Source organism: Notamacropus eugenii, chromosome 1, assembly GCF_028372415.1.
Source record: "Notamacropus eugenii isolate mMacEug1 chromosome 1, mMacEug1.pri_v2, whole genome shotgun sequence".
Lineage (NCBI taxonomy): Eukaryota > Metazoa > Chordata > Mammalia > Diprotodontia > Macropodidae > Notamacropus > Notamacropus eugenii.
The window spans coordinates 647,859,497-647,882,050 of record NC_092872.1 but is presented as its reverse complement, the minus strand read 5'-3'; the positions used below and the strand labels follow the sequence as shown (position 1 = coordinate 647,882,050).

The following is a 22,554-nucleotide window of genomic DNA, read 5'->3' as shown; positions in this document are numbered from 1 at the left end:
TAATGGTAGACTAGGTCTAGCCAATGAGTCTAGACATGTAGCCTGTGTGCACATGGCCCTGTTTTTGCTTCTTTCTCTTTTGTGTCATTTTGTATCTACTCTTAGGTGGAGTACTGGACCAAGCTGAGATCTTATGAGTTTCAAAAGGTCAGGAGAGGGGGCCACTAGAGGTCTGGGTGCCAGAGTACAGGCCAGAGTTTGTGGTCCATGAATATAGCCCTGAAGACTCAGTTCTAATAGTGGATTAATCTTACTGTAAAGATTCTTGGTCTTACAAGAGAGCACATTCATCCCTTGGCTATGAGACATTCAGAAGTGAACTTGTGGGGCAAATTCTTGCAGAAATTGCTTTAAATTTGAGGCAACTCTCTCCAGGGGCTGAGGTGGTTGATATAGGGGAGAACATGCCCTAGATTTTAAGGGGTAATATTTATTTCTATTCCTATATCTTTTCAGTAAATGCCCCTTTGTAAAATTTAATGGATATTAATTGGTTTCATGGAACTAGAGAGCTAATTACTGGCAGTTAACATTGGGGCAGGGGAACATACTGGAATAGGGGTTCAAATAAATAGAATTAGAGAAGACCAAATCTTCAGAGGGTGCCCCTAGTACCCTGAGCATACCATGTAACCTTACTGTGGGGGACCTGATTCCTTAGTATGGGAGTGAGTGGAATGAGAATCCCAAAATCAAATAAGGACTATATTTTCTTCTTTCTCTTCTTCCTTTCTTCTTTTCTTCCACTCCTTCTTTCATTCATTCATAAAAGGCTATGCCAGCAGAGTTTGACTTCTAGAGAGTCATACCAAGCTGGAAAGAAATCTGAATATAGGACCAGTGATAGATAGTGTCTTTTTTCAAAGGATATTCAAGCTTAGTTCAGAGAAAATTGGCCACCAGACTGGGAATTTTGTTGTCTACCACCACTCCTGAGGACCATCTCCGGAGGAAAGGAGGTTTCATAATCTCTGTTGGTGGAAGGAATAACCACATTGATGAATCAAAGTTCTTTTGAGTTACTGAGACATACCCACATTCATAATGTGACTAGGAAAGCTAAGTACTACTTAATCTTTCCTATAACTTTGCATGTATGAACACAATCTTAGAACTATCTTGCTCCTATACACACACACACACACACACACACACACACACTCACATATATAGCTACCCTTGGCTGAGCTTATTCTTTGCCATGTGTGTCCTTGTCTCACCTGTAAAATTCTTGAAGTCTGGGTTTCATGGGGTTTAAGTTCTACAGGTGAAATTAATATAGCTGCAGCTGTTTCTTTAACACCATGTCCAGATAGGCCAACCAATGAGCAAACATGCCTCAGTAGGCCCTTAGTTTACCTATTGTGCACTCTGGGCTTCTCAAGGACCTTGGATCACTGCTCTGGCAATGGCATGACTAGACATTGACTTCTGCAAACCATAAGTGAACAAGTCAGTATAGAGTCTTTATCATTAGGTACAGAATCATACCAGGTGCTTTGCCTCTCATTATATTATGTATGGAGAGACAGAATTATGATTGTTTTACTGAAGTTTTTCTGTATGCAGGGAACCAGATTTTTCTAGTCTCTGAATTCTATTTTTGGGGATCTATACTAATTACTTCAGGTTATCAAGGATCTTAATAACTAAGCTACTAATCCAATTGAATGAATAGAACTATGAAAAAGTAGTTGTTTTTACAAAGTTACATCATTTCCATTACAAATATATTAGTCAAAGCTCTTATTACCAATTGTTTAGAGTGCTACTGTGTGATCATAATCCATCCATCTTTTCACCTCCAGTCTTTCCCTACTTCAATACACTTTGAAGATCAATCCATATTAATCCTCTTATTGAATTGTTCTAACTATGTTGCTTTGCTGATCAAAAATCTTGTTTGGTCCTCTACTGAATCTTATACTCAAATACTCTAGTGTGGATATTCCCCTGCAATGATGCAGATCACAGTCCATCTGTGCCTGCTCATCCTGCGGAACTCTGGTCCATATCTTTCCATTATTGTGTCATCTTTGGTCTACCTGGTATGCTGAAGGACTTCTTTGAGTTCTCTGATATTGCAAGAATATTAGCTGCTGTCCATTCCTTATTCTTACTACATGTCTAGTTCTCCCACTTTTTTGATCATATGTTCTTTTTATAGGCCTTCTATGACAGATAAAGAAATTGAGACCTAGGTTGGTTAAAAGATATGCCTGATTCATATCGGTGGTGAACGTTAAGAGGTAGGTTTTGAACCCAAATTCTCTGACTCTTGAACCAGAGCTCTTTCCCCAGTATCCATGAATCATGTATTCAATAGTCAATTTCATTAGAATGTTCATTGTTCTTGAACATGTCCCACACTTTCATACCTCTTTTACTTTTTTACGTTTTAATACCTAGAAAGGCCTCCCCTGCCCTTCATCACTAATTAATGATTAATAACAATCATAGTAACACTCACATAGCATTTACTATGTTCTAGGCACTTTGCTAAGCCCTTTATAATTATTATATCACTTGATTAATCACTATCCTGTCCATTCTTCACGGCTTATATGAAATGTCATCTCCATGAAGTCTTCTTTGATATCTCCATCCAGTAATGTTTACCTGTTCACCTAAACTCATTACACTTTGTGACTCTTTATGTACTAATCACGTTCTTCTTTGTAATAGCTATTTGTGCATTTATCTTTCCCAATTTAGTGGATTTTCAGTAAATACTAAAATTATCATCTAAGCTCCTTGAGGTCAAGTGTTAAAACTTATCTTTGTATCTCTTCCAGCACCAGCCTTTACATTGTATATATAATAAGAGCTTAATAAATCTTTGTTCAGCAAATAAATTAATACATAGGGATTATACAGCTGCTGATTAATAGGAGGCCATCATACTAACATAATACACCCATGGAAAGGATTCAGGAGCTTGCTGCTGATTTTTTTTTGTGAATTCATCACCATCCAAACCCTTTCTCTGTGCAGAAGATCTTGGAAAAGTCAAGTTTCCCCCAGAGGCACACACACCATAAAGAAAACCACCAAGGAATAGTAGAGACCAGCAGAGCTTTCTGTGCTCTGCCCTAAAGACATCTCCTACGGTTCATTACTCCTTCTTCAATCTATACCAATCAGCACTGCAAACTCATGGATATCTATAAATGCCAGCCCAGAGGTTTCACTTAAGCTCATTTATATCTCCTATTGAGAGGCAGCTTTCAAGTGGTAAGGATGCTACTGTTCACAATACTTGTTTTGGATAGTTTAGTTTCCCCAGAATCCTTAATGGGTAGGGAGAGAGAGAATGGAAGGGCTCCTACTTTTAACCTTTAGAATTACTTGAGGAAATGGCCACAGTAAGATTAGGATTGATAGTGCATCAAATTGGCATGAAAGAGCTTAGAGAAGTGGTTATAATGCTGTATTTACCATTTTGTTCTCAGTGCTAAATTTTATTCTAAAAAGATATATGCATTTGATGCACTAAGAGTTTCTAAAAAGGACATTGGTATTCAATTAAATAAATGTGCCTGAGCTGACACTTTTGTTTTAAACTTAATGGTTCATTCTATTAATTTGCTGATCATTGAAGGACATTAGCTGTTTGATGAGTTGCATTCTTATACTCACTTCCATACTTTGAAAGATTGAAATTGCACTCCTTTCACCAATGCAGATTGCAACCTCTTCAGCTATAAAAGTAAATTTACTTGCAACAAAATTGTTAGTTTAAAAATACCCAGAAAATATTCAAGCTTTCTGACAATGAAGTACTTGTAGTGAGGAGAAAAGAGCAATTTTTCCCATCCCCAAATAATTCTGACCATTCACTTTACCACTGTCTACTCTTGAAGGAGAAGAAAGAGGAAGAAAAATTGAAAGGGGCTTGGTGGAGATGAGGCATGGAATGGGATGAGAAGGTTGGGTGTTACATTCATTCAGCCTGGAAGGAGATCACAGCTACTCATAATAAGCTGATTTTGAATCTACTTTCCCTAGAGACTATGTTGGGATAAAGGAGAGTATTGTTCTGGTTTGGTTTAGTTTTTTGTTTTGTTTTGGGGGAGGCTGCTTTTTACATCTTCAAAGTAAATATCCCTTTCTAAAAGTAGTGATGCTAAGTAGTGAAGTAGAGTTGGGGTTATTCACTATAACCTAAGAAGAGGTGAGAGTTGACTCAGCGGGAGGAGGATAAAACTGGTGGCAGTAAAGAAGTTGTAATCTGCCTGACCCTAGGAAAGTGAATCCAGAGCATGATGTTCAATTGTGACCTCATGTGGGGTTTTCTTAGCAAAGATACTGGAGTGGTTTGCCATTTCCTTCTCCAGCTCATTTTACAGATGAGAAAACTGAGGCAAATGGAGTTAAGCAACTTGCCCATGGCCATATAGCTAGTAAGTGCCCAAGGCCAGATTTGAACTCATGAAGATGAGTCTTCCTGACCCCAGGCCCCAAGTTCTATCTATTGTGCCACTTTGCTGCCCATAGGGTAGAGAGTGCAGAGCATATTGAGCTACAAAAGAAGAGAAGATGTTCTCCCCTTTGTTCACTTTAAGGATATATTACTTTAAGCTCTAAAGCCATTTACCCTTTGCTTCCTTTATTCACAAAATAGTAAAGCAGTTGAATAGTGTTTTGGTTATCTAGCTATAAATTATCTATACCAGTAGCTTATTTGACAATAATGACAAACCAAGATAGTCAAAAGCTTGTCCTGATTGTTTTTGGGGCCCCACTCTTGCTGACCAACCCCATCTCCCCCCAAACTGGGCTGAAGCTCCCTTTCTCATTTTAAAGAAAGTACTCCTGAGACACTGGGAGGAACACTTTGCCTGTAGGAACCTCCAAATTAAACCAATGACTCAGAAGAGATAAAGTTTGACTCTATCCCTTTGCCAAATGCTTAGTGTTTTATCATCATTAAAAAAGCATTTGGCATTGCTATTCCTCTAAAAAGAAAACTGCATTAACACAGCTAGTAATTAACATGGAGAGTTTCAGATCCACTTTAATGGAGAAGTCCGCTGAAATAATAGGAATAATATTGATCTGGAGCATTAGGGTGATTTAAGAAATGATAAGGAAGCACAGAGATGAGCTAAGATGAAGAGTTCATACATGATTGATTGATGTAAATCAAAACTCTACCTTCCCTTAATAGTGTTCTCAGTCATTAAAAAGCCAAGTTTAATAGGCATAGCTCTCCTCTAGGACACTACAGGCTAGGATAATTCTTTCAAGAGATAGAATTCTCTTTGAAGTCCAAGGGACTGAGGTGCTGAAGGGCTGGCCAAAGGGAGCTGTAAATAGGGCTAAGGCTCTAATCCCACTATTTCCCCTCCCTTTATCTTTCCTTGCTCTTGTTCAAGCTAAAATGAACGACTGTTAAAGCTAATTTTAAATTAATTGGAATTTGGGTACTTGGTCAGATTAGATTCAGATGGATGATGAGTATTTCAGTTTTTAATGAGCCTACAATCATATTTTCACATGTAAAATAGCATGAAGAGGGGACTAAAAATCTCAAGACTGATTGAAATGGATTGAGTGTTAAATTTCACTATGGGGCTTTTGGGGACAGGGGGACAGGGAAAGAAATAAACTGGCAGTTCCTGAAATAAAGGGAGATAATCAGTTCACCTGGGAAGTTGGAATTGTGGTAATGGTAGAAACTAACATTGTTTTTCTATACTCACTAAAAATCATTTGGTATTTCTTAGTCCCTTAAAAGAAAACTGGATTAAACAAGATGGCAATTAACATGGAAAGTTTCTGATTCCCTTTAATAAAGAAGCCCTTTCCTGATAGACTAGGAATAATATTGGCTTGGAGCATTACAGTGATTTAAGAAATAAGAGTTCAGAAGCACCTCGGTGGGCTAAGGTGGAGTATTTATAGACAGTCCTTGATGTAAATCAAAACTCTACCAGGAAGGTTTAGAAAGGGATGGATACTTTATTAGGTAAGGTTCAATCTACATTTGTGAGTCAATTGAAAGTTAATAGGGACATTGTTAAAGGTCACAGATAAATGGCTACTGTAATTTTAATGAATATTTTATTCATGTCACCTTTAAATTAGTTAAATTTGGAAAGAATAATGATGTAATGCCAAAGGCTCCTTCCTGGAACACTCAAAGCAGAATTTAATGTTCGTCTCACTATCAGCTCTGAACTCCTTAACACAAGGCTTTTAGGTATTTGGTGCTTTTACAGAATGACCATTAAATAGCAATACTAAAGTGAGTTATTTAAAGTTATATGATTTACATAGAAAAGTGCCTTGGATAGCTTTATGTTTTTGAACCCCTGGAGAATAGAGTTGTTCTCGTTTTAGTGAGGAGCCAATAGAGCTCAGTGTGGGTTCAAATGGAGAATGGAGCTTAAGCTGGTGAGAGTAGGAGACATCTAGTCACAAAGTATCTCAGGGCTCTTTTCATCTCCTTGTTCAGGAGTGAGACCTGGACTGGAACTCAGAATAATAATCGTTGACTGTGGCTGCTTCTAACTGGCAGCCATCCTGGCATTGAATTACCATCAACTTGTGAAGGATAAGACGGTGTTGTGTCCATGACCCCTTCCCCCGGGACTTCTAATCATCAAAAACAAAAACAAAACATAGTTTGAACTTTTTTATCCCTCTCTCCCTTCAAATTATGACCTTCAGATTAACATCTGAACTACTAAAAGCCAGTAGTAACAATTCCAAAGATTGACCATTTGGCAACTAAATTTAAAGGAAGAATTCAGTGAATGACTTAAACTAACAGGTGCATTTCCATCCATTCAATGGAACTGCTTCACCTCTGATTTAAGAACTCTGCAGAATGCAATGACCAATCAGGATTCCTGTGGATGATGAAAGAAAAGAATCATTCAATCCATCTCCTAACAGGTAATAGACACAGTATGCATAAGGAGACATGAACTTCTGGACATGGCCAATATGTGAACTCGTTTTGCTTGACTTGTTTTTTTCTTTTCTTTTTTTTCTGGAGGGGGAGGATAAAGGGGAGGAAGAAAGTAGGGGGAAGAACATAAATGTTAGTGGAAAATAAATTAATTTTTTAAAATATAAATTCATTAATATTTTCTCTGTGAGGATGTACATGCACAGATCAGTAACTATTTTTCTCAAGCTGTACACATTTGGAACAACAATTCTCTTAAACATAAGGAATATCAATCAATAAGCATTCGTTAAGTGCCTACTATGTGTTGGGCACAAGGAGTACAGAGACAAAAAAGAAAACATCCCTGTTTTCAAGGAGTTATCATTCTATTAGGAAATTAAAAAAAAATTAAAAATATGAGTACAGGAGATTTGGAGGGGCTAGGTGGCACAGATAGAGTGCTTGGCCTGAAGTCAGGAAGACTCATCTTCCTGAGTTAAATTCTGGCCTCAAACACTTACTAGTTGTGTGACCCTGGGCAAGTCATTTAACCCAGTTTGCCTCAGTTTCCTTATCTGTAAAATGAGCTAGAGAAGCAAGGGGCAAGCTACTGTACTATCTTTGCCAAGAAAACCCAAAAAAGGGTCATGAAGAGTCAGATAAAACTGAAAATGACTAAACAACAACAAATCAGGGTTTGATTTATTGATTTGTTGACTGTCTAGATTTAAGAAAGTATTGGAGAAAATATTAATAATGGAGATTAAATGTACACGTGTACTTTTTTCTTTGGAAAATCACTTGTTAAATGTTTACTAGACCACCTTTGCATGAAGAAGAAGAATGCACAAGAAATCTGGAAAGATAGATTAAAGCCAAATTACAAAGGAATCTAATTTCAGTTTATCAGAAATAAACTAACGAATCTCAAAACCAATATGTGATTGGTATTTCCCATTTGGTTTTCTTTCATCTCCGCTTATTTGAAGACTCTAGGCAAATTACACAACTTTTCTCAGCTTCCATTCCCAAATCCATAAAATAGGGATAACAATAGCACCTCTCTAGTAAGTTATTATAAGGGACAAATAAGATAACATACATACAGCACTTCACAAACTCTAAAACACTTTAAATGCTAGATATTCTTATGTTAACTATTATAAACCTGCAGTCAGATAAGCAGGAGGTGATTGTGATTTGGATCTGCTCAGGGACTGAAACCTACTACTTAGAGTCTTCATCTAAGGTGAGTGGAGACCCAAGACTTCAAAGTTCAGGCTATGGCAGTTCCTACCAAAATGGCAAAATTTGGAGGGCAATTTTGGCAATGGACTATATGCCTATTATTGGCAGACTTGTCTAGCCAACATCACCAGAAGTTAAATGATGGGGCGATAGAATATAGATACAGATGATATAAAGATGGATCACTGATAAGTACATGATGGATATGGACAAAAATATACATATGTGAATGCCTCTATCGACATATGTGTGTGTGAGAGTTGAAATGAGAGAGAGAGACAAAGAGACAGAGAGAGAGAATATGTATTAGTTTAAGGGGTACTCAAACAAACTGAAAATACAACTTCTGGAAACACTGAAATAAATGGAAGTAGGATAATTCCAAAACAGGATTACAAATTGGGAATGGTGATAACACCACTTGTTAGACAATTGTTGAACTAAGTGCCATGGAAAGCACCCTGAACTTCAGAAAAAATGAAGAGAAATCAAAATCAAAAGACAGCTCTTCCAGCTGCTTGACATTAAGCAATACATATATTACATATCAACAGACAACTGTCTGACCATACATACGTGATTACCAGAGAGAAAAGCATGACATCTGGGTTTTCAAAGTTGGGGGCTGCTTAGTGACTTCCCAGAGTCTTATCTGGCACACAAAGCTTCTTCCAAAAAACTAAGTCCCAAAGTAAAACCTCACCTCAGAGTATTTATACATTTTTCAGAGCCAGAGGGCATCACAACCCTTGAGAACCAGTGCCTCATTAACAAAAGATGTGGGTCTTTCTACAAGTCTTCCCAGGCCCATTAAGTGGGGGGTAGGGAGGGTAGGGAGAGAGAAAGATCTTCTTTAATCACATTATTGAATCAGAGGCACTTGATTACACTAAGATAAAAAATGCATTATCAATACACAGATTAAGACCAGTCAAATCTCAGCCTTGGAGCACTCCCACCACTCATCGCCTTCACACCTATACACAGATTGCTGAATGAAGGTGAAGAAAGTCATATAATCATTCTAAATGGGTCCATTACAAATTTATAGTATATAACTTCAATTGGGTACTCATTGCTACTTGGCAATTTTACTATACCTTCCTTATAAATTCACTATCCCACTGTCCACAATGGCTCTTTCAAACCTTTTCATCTCTCCTCAAACCTCCCACTGCTCTCCTTCCTCCACTCTTTCAATTGAGAATTGTCTCATATTTTACAGAAAAAAGAGGCCATTTGCCATGAACTCCCTCTTCTTCCCTTTCTTTATCTTTTATCATTAAGATGCTTTCTGCCTCTTCCTCCTCCTTTGCCTTTATCTCACATGATGAAGTGGTCTTACACCTTACCAAGACTATGTACTTGTTCAAGTAATTTCATTCCAACCTGTCTCCTCCAACAGGTTGCCTCCTCTGTCATCCCCACTCTTTCGCTTCTTTTCAGTATCTCCCTTTCTCCTGGATCATTTCCTAATGTCTACAAATATGCTCATGCCTCCCCTATCTTGGAAAAAAAAAAACCTCCACTGGATCCTTCCGTCCCTGCTAACTACCATCCTATATCTCTTCTGCTCTTTATAGTTCAGCTCCTTGGTCCATCTGCAATAGTTGCCTCTACTTTGTCTTTTCTCACTCTCTTCTTAACCTCTTATAATCCAGCTTCCAACTTTTTCTTACTGAAACTGCTCTCCAAAGTTACTAATGATCTCAGCTGACAAATTCAATGGCCTTTTCTCTATCCTTATTCTTCTTAAAACCTCTGCAGCCTGTCATACTGTTGATCCCTCTCTTCCTTGATATTTTCTTCTCTCTAGGATTTTAGGACACCTCTCTCTCTTGGTTTTCCTCCTACTTATATGACCCTTCTTTCTCTGTCTCCTTTGTTGGGTCTTCCTTCATATGTATCTCTCAGGGTCCCTTGTTAGGCCCCATTTTCTTTTCTTTCTATATACTACTTCCTTTGGTGATCTTATCAGCTCCTATGGATTTAATTATGATCTCTATGCTAATGATTCTCGAATCTGCCCTCTATCCCATCTTTTCTGCTGACCTCCAATCTTACATTTCCAACTGCCTCATTTTTACTTCTTAACCCTCCCCATCTTCTATTTTACCTAATAAAATAAAGGTCAACATCATCTTTCTAGTTCCTCAGGCTCACAACCCAGGGGTCATTCTGGATTCTTCACAATCTATCACCAACCACCCAAGTCTAATCTTTTGCCAAGGCCTGTTGATTTCACCTTTGCAAGAAATTTCACTTATGCTCCTTTCCCTCTTCTGACACTCCCACCACTCTATTCCCAGCCCTCATCATTTGACACCTGGATTTTCACAATGGTCTGCTAGTGGGTCTGCCTGTCTCAAGTCTCTCCACACTCCAATCCATTCTCTATTCAGACAGCTCAGTGATTTTCCTAAAGCACAGTCAATCATGTTTCTCTGTCTCTGTCTCTGTCTCTGTCTCTGTCTCTGTCTCTGTCTCTGTCTCTGTCTCTCTCTCTCTCTCTCTCTCTCTCTCTCTCTCACACACACACACACACACACACACACACACACACACAGAGAGAGAGAGAGAGAGAGAGAGAGAGAAATTTTAGCTGCTCCCCATTCCCTCTATGATCAAATACAGAATGCTCTGTTTAGCATTCAATCACTTCATGACCTAGCCCCCTCCTCCATTTCCAACCTTTTTACCCTTTAGCCGCCCAACATGTACTCTCTGGACACTGGTCTCCTGGCTGTCCCTCCAACAAGATGCTCCATTTCTCAATTCCAGCCATTTTCTCTGACTGTGCCCCATTCCTGGAATACTATTCCTCCTCCACAATGACTACTGACCTCTGTGGCTTCTTTTAAGTCTCAACTAAAATTCCATCTTCCACAGGAGATCTTCCCTATTTGCTCTTAATTCCAGTGCCTTCAGTCTATTAATTATTTCCTGTTCATCCACAGAGATTGTTTTATATATATCTGTTCGCATGTTGTCTCTCCCATTAAATTGTAAGCTACTTGAGAGCTGAGCTTGTCTTTTGCTTCTTTTTCTATCCAAAATGACTAAGACAGTGACAGGCACATAGAGGTGTCAAATGTTTCTTCATGAATTAAAATCAAAGGTTCAGTCTAGAAAGAGAAAAGTTTAAAATATAGGACTTATACTTGCAGATGTGAAGAATTCTATTGTGAAGAATTCATCTTTATTTCCCTTTAGACTGGTCATCACTATTATCATTATCGTAATTAATAATTATATTAATAGCTAACATTTACATGGCCATTTCAGATTATATTGTTTTATATAGATCATATCATTTGACACTAAAGAAGCTGAATGAGGTGGCTTCTGCGGTCCCTGCTGGCTCTCGATCTATAACCTTATTATCCTCAGAATAATTCTATCAGATAAATACTGAAGATATTAGTAAATTTATTTTTTACTTTATGGGTAAGAAAATCAAGGCTCAGGGACCTCAGGCAGTTTGCCTGTGGCTACAGAGCTATTAAGTGTCAAGAGTGCATTTTGAACCACAGTCTCTCCTGACTATAAGACCAGTGGTTTTTATGCCATGGCATGCTGCATACCAAGCCCCCAGAATACCATTTCTTATTTAAATGAAGATTGGAGATATTACTATATTCCTCCATTAAAGTATCATAGCTCAAATTGATAAGGAATAAATCATTATATAATTAATAATTCTCTAAGCCCATATGTCTTTCTTTATGTATAACGAAGACCTAGGTTAATTACCACTCTACCATGAGATAATGTGATATTCTAGGGAGCATTACAGAAAAATGACTAGTATAGCCATGAACCATCCTGAGGAATCTTGTGACAGGGAAGTAATTAACTCATGCCACCTGTGCATTGCAGGCAATATAAAGGAGTTCAGAGGTGCCAGAGAAATGGTTAGACAGAGAAGATCAAGTAAAACTTTCAAGCAAGCCTAATTATGTAGGACACTGCATGCATTACCAAAATGGCTTTTTATCTGATGCCTACATCTGTCTTATTTCTAGTCCATTCCTCACTATGCCTGGTGGGGTAAAATTAGGATGAGTTGGAAGCTCAAAAGTCCCCATGAATTTCATGCCCCACTCTATTATTGAAGCAAGGATATTTTTGGTGCTATCAGGAAAAAAAAAAAGAAATCTCATAGTGTTTGGGCAAAAAAGAACTTCAAGAGCTCTTTTGGTCCATAGCAAATGGCCCAGACTGTGTGACCAGAAGTTCTGGAGTTTCTGTGATGTCCATGGCAGGTATTGCTATGTATTTCAAGAAAATACATACTCTCTCATTCTCCGGAGAATTTGGTCAGTTTTCATTGAGTATTCCCAGCATGGTCTCTTCAATAAATTTTCTTGTCCTAAGAAAGAACAAAGTATAATGTATTTAAGGGGAGGGTGTTGAAGCAACCATTCAACCATCTCTACATCTTGCATTCCAGCCAATATGTCAATGAAGCAATAAAGTGACGTTCCAATCACTAAACAAAACTGTTAAACTGCTCAGAAAGACGAGTCAGGGATTTATTAATGAGTCTAAATTGTTACACATATTAATTAGTGAGTATTTAGGATGAGACTATTCCACAGCATGTCAGATTAAGCCCTCTCCCCACTCCTTTTAATTCAATCATGTATTCCATCAACAAGGACAAACAGTGGGACAGAAAACCTCACTCATCAAACTCTCACTTATGGAGAGATGATGTTTCTCATTGAACATTTTGCAGAGTAAGCTACTCTCTCATATAATTACATGCAACATGGGAGCTGTTTGATGGGAGACTACAAAAGGTAGAATTGGACAGGTATTGTTCATTATATCCCTCTATAGTAATGTTTCTCAACTTGGCATCCACAGGCCCCAAAGGAATCTATGAATAGATTTCAGGGTTACTATGAATGAAGGTGGAAAAAATTTCATCTTTCTTTCAATACAATTGACTTCCCTTGTCATCCTTGGTATTTTATTTTATGCATTTAAAAATATTATTCTGAGAAGAGGTCTCTAGTTTTTATCAGATGATCACCAAAGTGTCCGTGGCACAATATAGACCAAGATCCTTTCATCTACACAACCAGATATATTACAAGTAAAGAATCTCAACATATTTCTCTGGACTCTAGATTTTTCAAATAAAGATACCTTATTCCCATCTACCCCAGCCTTACTTCTCTAGAGCTTCTGCCGTACTCTGCCTTGCCTTTTCATTGTACCCTTTGGAACAAATATCCCTTCACGATAAGTTTCTCTCATACTTTTTTTTTCCCATTTCTTACTCTCATGGAAACCTGGGTACCCCTAAAAGATACTATATCCCCAGCCACTCTCTCTAATACCAGAGTCATCTATTGTTATGCCCCCTGACACATTAGGCCAAGAGGAATACTCTTTACTCTTCTCTGGTCCTTCTAGACCCTCCCTTTACCACCATCACTTAGCCCTCTTTTCAACTATAGAATCCTATCTAGATCCTGGGGGTTTTGTTAGTTATTAACCCCTAAATTATTCTCTTTTCTTTATTTATTTTCTTTATTATATGTTTGTTTTTTCTTTTTTTCTCTTCTTTTCTTTATTTGGTTGGGTCTTCTCTACTTCAATCCCTGCCCTTATACATATCAGTATACAAGCCCCCATCAATCAAAACCTCCCTCAATTCTCATATTCTATCCTTTCGCTCTCCTTTAGCCATGCTAAAGGATAATAATACCTATTATTATATCATATCCATATATCCATATTTTTTCTTCTACTTCCAAGATCCAGAACTAGGAAATTCTCGTTGACCATAATCTACTCTCTTTCAATCTATTTCTCTCTTGCCTCACTCTTCCTAAACACATGCTTTATCTGCTTGTGACCTCCTGTTACTCCACCCTTTCCTATTCTCTTAATTTATCACATCTTTCACAGCCTTATTTTCCTTCCTTCAAAATGTTTATTCTTTAGTTAACTGGGTCAATTTTACACTGTTTTCTACCGTTGAATCTCTTGACATCCCATTTATACCTTGTCAAACCTCAATTCTGAATTTTTTATATCATCTAAATGTTTTTTCCTCCTTCTGAACATATGCTGCTGTGCTCTGCTAAAGGAAATCACAAAACTATGCCAGCTAGGTCTACTCCAAATTTATGGTACCTGATCTTGAATGGGTTCTCATTATAGCTGAGCAGTTCTTTTCTTCTTCCGTGATTGACTCTGTCACACTTCCCATAGCAAATATTTCAAACCTGCTCTTCTCCCCTCAAACCACCTATGCCACCCCTCCCTCTGAGCAGAGGACCTCACCTCCTGCTCTACTGAGAAAACAGAGGCCATTCATCATGACTCCTCTCTTTCCCTACTGCTACACCATAAAACCTTTCTACACTGCTCCCCATTCTCTGTTCCTTTGCTCTAGTTTATAATGAAAAGGTGGCCCTTTTCCTTACCACAGCCAACTCCTCTACTAGTGCCCTTGATCTCCTCTCTTCCTAACTACCCTGGGAGCTTGCCCTCTCTCTCATCTTCAAAGGTTTTCTTTTATAGTCAGTCTCGCTGTTTACTGGCTTCTTCCCTGCTGCCTACAAACATGCCCAGATCTCCCTCCCTACCTCACCCTTAAAACAACTTCACTTGACCCTACTATCCTCTCTTAGCTATAATCCTATCTTTGACTGTCAAACTCTAAGAAAATCCATCTACATTAACTGCCTCTCTCTCCTCACCTGCCACTCAATAGTCAGTCCCTTCTAATCTGACATTTGACCTCATTACTCAACAAAAAGTAATCTGACTTTTGACCTTATTACTCAACTAAAAGTTCGTTCTCTCTCTCTCTCTCTCTCTTTCTCTCTCTCTCTCTCTCTCTCTCTCTCTCTCTCTCTCTCTCTCTCTCTCTCTCTCATTACCAATAATTTCATAATTGAATCCAACGTTCTTTTTCTTTCAGTTCTAATCCTTCTTGATGTCTCTGTGGCTTTTAACACTGAAAGTCACTCCCTACTCTTAGATACTCCTTCTTGGTTCTCTTTCTGTCTATTTGACTTCTCCTTCTCTGTCTTCTTTATGGGATCATCACCCATATCTTATCCTATAACAATACCTCTAAATTGTGCCCTAGGTCTTCATCTCTTCTCTATGTACATATTCCCTTAGTGATCTCACCTTCCATTATCATTTATGGAGATAATTCTAATATCTACATACCCCATCTAAATCTCTCTCCTGAGATCTAGTTTTGAATCTTCAATTCCTGTTGGATTGATGTCAGATTATGAAAGATTTGGGTTCAAGTTCTACCTATAACCCCCACTGACTATGACAGTAGATAAGACACTTTCTCCCTTTTTCATTGCTTAAGAATATAAATAGCCAGAAACTTACCAATCTGGGATCCACACCTCAACAGAACATACACAAATAAAATCATAGTTTCAAACAATAATCACCAAAACAAACAAATAACAACACCAAACTACCTACCTCAGTACAACCCATGGGGAAAGTATATTGGAAATCTTAAAATACTACATAAATACAAGTTATAATTCTTACTCCAGGTAATAGATTGGAGACTGCTCACAATGGAGGGGCTAAAAATTTGGGAATACTAGGAAGGAGAAAATTTTTCCCTACTCTTTTGCAGAGTCCTATATTAAATATAGTTTGGTATAGTTGAAGGAATGCCTAATATAGGGCTTAGCACATAGTCTGACCTTAATTAATACTATTGAGTCAAATTGAACTGAATTGAATTATATTGAACTAGATGATTTACAAAGCCTGTTTTTATTCTAACAGTCTAAGAATCTATGTAATCATGGAGAGGTTAAGTTCAGGGTGTGCTAGAGCCAGCTCTAAACCATTTTAGAGCTAAAATTTTTTGTATAAGCATTTACACCTCAGAAATGGGCAAATTCTGCAAATCAGGACTTGATTTGTTGTTTTGTTGACTGTCTAGACTTAGAGAAAATATTAATCATTTAGATTAAACTTAAAAGTATTCTGTGCATCCATTTTTACAAGAGCTAATTGTTAAACATTTGCCAAGACTCCACTGGGTAAATGGCAAATGTTTTGTCAAATTGCTATTAGAATCAGACAGAATTGTATCAATAATACCCTGAATATATCTTCCTATATTTTACAAATTCTTATTGTTTAGCAACGATGTACTAATAATTAATATCATATTGCATTGATATAAACACTTAATTTGCATTCAAATATTGACCTTCAGTGTGAAATTGCCATTCTTTAAATGAGACCTAATATGTGCCAGACAGACAGTGTGCTAGGCAATGGGGAGGAAGGAAGGATGGAAGGAAGGAAGGATGGAAGGATGGAAGGAAGGAAGGAAGGAAGGAAGGAAGGAAGGAAGGAAGGAAGGAAGGAAGGAAGGAAGGAAGGAAGGAAGGACATCTACTCTTAAGGAACTTATGTTTATTCTCTCACTGTTCAATTGCCTCTCCAAGTCTTTAGTTTGAAATAAAAAATTGATAGATTACTTTTGTTGCTTCTAATTTTCTTCTCTAAGATTTTACTTCTATAGAACTTGTATTTTTTATGGGTGAGTCTCACCTCAAAAATTGCAGGACTTCTGTGAAGAAATGTGTAATTTAAGCTTGCTTATCCCACAGCTAACTGGAAGACATTTGGACATTTTTCCTGGAAATACTTAAAAATCAGATCCTCTTGAGACTTTATCCCTTTGCGGGTGTGAGTAGACCAGAAATACAAGGATAAAGGCATTTTTGAGGATAATCTTGCTTTTCATCTCTACCCAAGCCACATGTCTGGCTTCTTGTAGAGACATTAAGTTGTATTTGGCTCTGAATTTGGTGCAATGGTTTATCCTATTACTTACCTCAACCTAAGCCTAATATTGCTTTACATTTTTTTTGGAAAATCAATATTTGCTCAAACAAATGTACATGGAAGAAGACCAAAAACATCTATCCCAATGTTTAGTAGTTTGTTTCTGCATATACATTTCACAGAAGACCACACACATGCACACATATGCAAACACACATAGATCACCGAATTACATTCTATTCAATAATAAATTTGTTTTTGTATTTTGGCTCTCCTTTTTTATTCCTTTTCCTCTGCCTCCTTGATCTTATTTTTTTCTTTCATTTCATTTTTTAGTGCTGTGGTCCCTGAGCTAAATAAACAAACTTCCTCCAAAGTCTCCTAAGAGACTTAATGACATTAGTACATCAAGATTTATCTTTGAATAGTTGACTTTTTATTTCTTAAGCTTGAAAATCTGTTTTTTTTTAATCTGACTCACTCATTTGTTATATTAAAATATGACCCCCACTATAAGGCATTTTGGGAGAGATGAGTACTATGATTTATGATAAAAAAAACACAAGTAGGTAGTATAGAGCAATGATATCAAACTCAAATGGAAACAGGAAGATAGTACTCCATAATCAGAATTCTTGCAAAGTACATATCAACAATTTTAAAATGTGATGTCATCTATATTTTACTGACTTTTTATTTATTTTGTTAACGATTTCTCAATTCTGTTTTGATCTCTGGCCCACTCTGGACTTTTGAGGGCTGTGTTTCATGCCTCTGGCACAGAGGATAGACTGTTGCCCTAGAGTCAAAAACACTAGAGTTTGAACCTTGGACATATATACTTGTTCCTTATGTGACAGTGGTCAAGTCATTTAACCTATCTCAGGCTCAGTTTCTTTATCTATAAAATGGGGGATAATACTAGCAACTACTTCACAGTATTGTGAGAATTAAATAAGATAATCTGTGTAAAGTGCTTTGTTAACCTTAAAGTGCTATGTAGATGTGAGTTTATTATACTATTATTATCGTTACTATTATCATGTATGCCATGGAGCTTGGCTCGTATAATAACTACATTACAGTGAGGTGTTTTTAAATGAAGTTCTAACACATTTCAGTTTGGACCTAAACTTAATCACTGAAGTAGAAATTAAGGCATTAAGGTATATGAAATCTTAAAACATATCCACATATCACTTTGACATATTAGGAAGACCAAGAACCATCTCTGTTACCTATGCCTGGTTAAAATTTGGATTCTAGAATCTTTAGGACACAGAAATGAAGACAAATCTGGTTCAATTTCATACATGATATACAAATGCTGAGTTCATTTTCCAACATGTTAACATTTTAGTTGCTTAACTGCCTGTCATTTGGAAAAGATCACATGAAAATTTTTATCAGTACGAATGATTAAAAAATACTTTGCCATTTTAAGACCAAGGCCATTGGGAAATGGAATAATTGTCTAAAAATGCAAAATCATCATTATTCATTACGGTAGACTTTCAAGCATAAGGGCATTTCCAATAGATTCTCTCAGAGTGAGAATACATCTCATTTATAATGCAGCCTATTTCATTTTATCATATTTATCTTGGGCTGGATGCTACTACTATACGCTCCTTAGGGAACCCACAAAACTGGAATGTCTTAAATTAAACACAGTGAAGCCCATATGAAGAGAAATGTTAAAAAATCATGAGCTACTTACAGGAACAGTTGCTGAAGTGGTTTCCAATTACATTTGTACACTTGGATTAAATGACAGCTAATACTTTTGATAGATTCACTGAGAATTTCTGTGGAAATTGAAGCAGGAAGGGTTTGTAAAACATGGCAAGATTTCACCAGAGGTTTTGAATGTTACTTTTCTAATTCACCTAGCAGTATGTCTTTATTATGATGTGCAGCATCTAGACTATCCACTTAGTACACTGACATCATCTCTGATAACATGACATAGATTCACATATTTCTATAATTCAAAGAGGACTTAGGAATTTTTTTTGTTGCATCAAGATTAAATTTGCTACCTTGCAGCTTCCACCCTTTTCTCCCTGTTCTTCCCTTCTGGGACCTATCAGGAAAAATCTAATTAATCCTTCTTCTACATGATAGCTCTTCAAATAATTGACTGAATCAATCAAGAAGCATTTAATAAGTGCCTCCCATCTGCCAATGTCTGTTTGTGAAGTTAATTTTTGAACCAAATTGTAATACTTTACATTTATCCCTATTAAATTTCATCTTAACTATTTCAGCCCTCCATATCCCCTGTCCTTGGGTTTTTCATTCATATGAAGGCTTCAAAGATTAATGCCCTTCTCAGAGTGATTTCTATTTTAATGGAGAAGATCTTAATGGAAGTATAATGTTCTCATGGTAGAAATTTGGACATCAATTAGTAGACATGGGGAGGTTTTGAGAGAGCATTGCAATGCAACTCAAATCATACTAGTTAGGTAGTTGTCCTTCATAATTGAAAAGGATCAAAATGATATCACTATGTCAGGGTAAATGTAGTGTGTCTGACAGTGGCTGATCTGACCAATATGACAGTTCTACCACAGGTCGGGCACAAATTGTCCATATGAACATTTGGAATATATCTCTAAATTTGTTCATTTCATTTTTCTTTTGAGCTACTGTAATTCTGCTTTGCTCATGGAACCCAGCACCTTCTTAGATAAAAGCACACATTTGGCAGATCTGTACCAGTGTCAAAATTAATTCCAAGTTCTCCAAACAGATCTTGAGAGTGTCTTTGTATAACTTCTGACCTCCATGTGAGTGCTTGCTTTGAGTGAATTCTTTACAAAATAGTCTTTTAGGCAAATGTACATTTGGCATTCAAACAATCTAGTCAGCCCATCAGATTTGCACTCTCTACAGTAAACTGTGAATGCTTGGCAGTTCAGCTCAAGAAAGGACCTCAGTGTATGCTCCCTTTTCTTGCCAGGGAATGTTCAGAATATTCCTGAGACAATTCAAGGAAAGGATTCAATTTCCTGGCATGGAACTGGTATACTGTACAGGTTTCATAGGCATACAATAATGAGATCAGCACACTCTGTAGACCTTCACTTTGGTAAGTAGTCTGATATCTCTTCTCTCCCACATTTTTCCTTCACAGTCCCCAAAACAATGAGCTAGTTCTGACAGTGTATTCTTCAACCTCATCATCTATGTGTATATACTTGGAAAATATACTGCCAAAGTAAATGAACTTAACCGCAGCATTCAGAATTCTTCCATTTGTGGTAACCAATGGTTCAATGTATGGATGGTGTGGTGTTAGCTGGTACAGAACCTGTTTACTTGGTATTAATTGTCAGGGCAAATTAGCATAAGCAGTAGAGAATCCATCCATCTGTTGCACCTCATGCTCAGAGGCTCCATTGGTGCACAATCATCCATAAACAAAAAGTTGTGCACCAACTCTCCCTCCATTTTAGTCTTGGCTTATAGCCTTTTCAATTAATTTATTATCACTGTGGTAGTTGATCTTGAAGCTTTTCTCATCCTTGTTGAAAGTGTGCAACAACACCACTGAAAACATCATGCTCAAAAGCATAGGAGCTAGCCCACAGCCCTACTCCTCTCCATTAGTTGTAACTGGGAAAGCATGAGAGCATTGTTCATTATCCAGAACCTGAGCAAGCATGCCATCATGCAGCTTTCATACTGATGGACTTTTCCAGGCAACCAAGTTTTGTTATGATTGTCCATAAGCCCTCATGACTGACAATATCAAAAGCCTTGGCTGTTCAACCATGTGTACATCAAATCACACTAGTTATGTACTGCATCTAGTTATCACTGGTGCCATATGTATGAAGTTTATGTGTATAGTATGTACATGACTAGATAATCATGGAGAAAAATTCAATAAGGTGATAAGTAGCATGTGTTATGACTGTTCATTTTATAGGAAATCTGTCTATAGATTCACAACAAAAAATCATTTTGAGGAGTTGAATCATCTACATTATAACATATGCATTAATGGTAAATGTATTCATTTTTTCACTATGATTTGTTAGACTAGCTGTTTACTATCACCTGAACATTGTCATCTACTTGAAGAATATTCAATAATAAACAATTTGATAAATGCTTACTATGTGCCTAGCTTTGTGTTTTCTTTTTGCCAAGGTACATCTATACAAGGACTCATGGATGATAAATTTAGAGCGAGAGTGACCCTTATAGGTCACTGAGTCTAACCTTCAGTTTAGAGATGAGGAAATGAGACCAGAAGAGGTTATGTGACAAATGACTTGCCCATTGAACTGAATTGTCCAGGATCACACAGTTATTAATAATAGTAAAAATAATAATAGTAACAATAATAATAGCTGACATTTATGTTGTCCTTATTGTGGGTCAGGTACTGTGCTAAGTATTGCACAAATATAATAATGATGACAGCAATAATAATAATAAACCATTTATATGGCACCCTCTATATGGCAAGCACTGTGCTAATCACTTTACAAATATAATCTAGTTTGATGAATAAGTGATTGAGACAGTATTTGAACACATCTTTCTGACTTGGAAGTCCAGCACTCTATATACTTTCCCATGTTATGTCTCTGAACATTCGTTAACTCATGGCACTTATTGTTTGAGAAAGATGTGGATGAAGGGCTAAGGGGAGAGCCAGGAGTCTGCCAGCTTATATCGTACTGAGCCCCACTGGATCTCTTTGCACTTCCTCCTAAGGCTACACTGCAAGCCCTCAGACAGTACTTCTGGAATAGGACCTTCAGAGTATGCAAAATCCCTACCCAAATATACATGGTCAAATTTTGCGAGTTACAGTTTGGGAAGTTGACTAGGACAGTGAGAAATTAAGTGACTTGCCTCAGGTCACCATAGCAGTAAAAAGACTTCAAACCAGGTCACCCTGACTCAGAAGCTAGTTCTTCATCAACAGACTGGGTTGCTTTTTGTGTTCCAAGTATATTGTCCCCATTAAGCTTAGCAGATGAAATAAAACTTCTCTGTACTCAGTGGCAGACCATCTCATTTTTTAACTGGAATGCCTACATTAAACATATGTACGAGTGGACTAATTTTGTAGCCAATCCATTTGGATGTCATAATCTAGAGAACATGAAGAAACTTCACTACAGATACTTTGGAAAAAGAAAGAAAAATAGTAGACAGTAATCATAATTGTTTTGAGCTGGGAATAATGGCTAGAAATTGCAAAGAGGCAAATTTAGGTTTGAAATAGATGATAGATGTTGATAGGTCTATGTACACATATACAATGTATATGTATGTATATATGTATTTGTACATATATGTACAGACATGTTTGTGTGCATATATGTATACACACATAGGAAGCAATATAAAAGAGCAACGGTGTATAAATAAATAGTCATAAATTCTAAATAATAACCCCAGTTATTAGAATTCAGTTCCTTCTTTGTTTTTTTCCCCTTTAAAAGTTTCTTGGGTGTTGGGAGGTAGTATAATACACCCATACTCAATACAAAAGACCTGAAATGTAACTGGAATAAAGATAAAGTATATCTTACAACAATATAAATACATAATTTCATATT

The 22,554-nt window shown here is 37.1% G+C and overlaps 1 long non-coding RNA gene across 1 annotated transcript in view; it reads right to left on the bottom strand.

The window, feature by feature from the left end:
• Positions 1–12,287: 12,287 nt before the first annotated feature.
• LOC140520993 (uncharacterized) overlaps positions 12,288–22,554 on the bottom strand; it is a 34,676-nt gene continuing 24,409 nt past the window's right edge. Inside the window, exons 3-4 of the long non-coding RNA XR_011972749.1 lie at positions 18,684–18,771; positions 12,288–12,521 (exon numbers count right to left, since the gene is read on the bottom strand). This is a non-coding gene — a long non-coding RNA (uncharacterized lncRNA). The remainder of the gene's footprint in view (positions 12,522–18,683; positions 18,772–22,554) is intronic.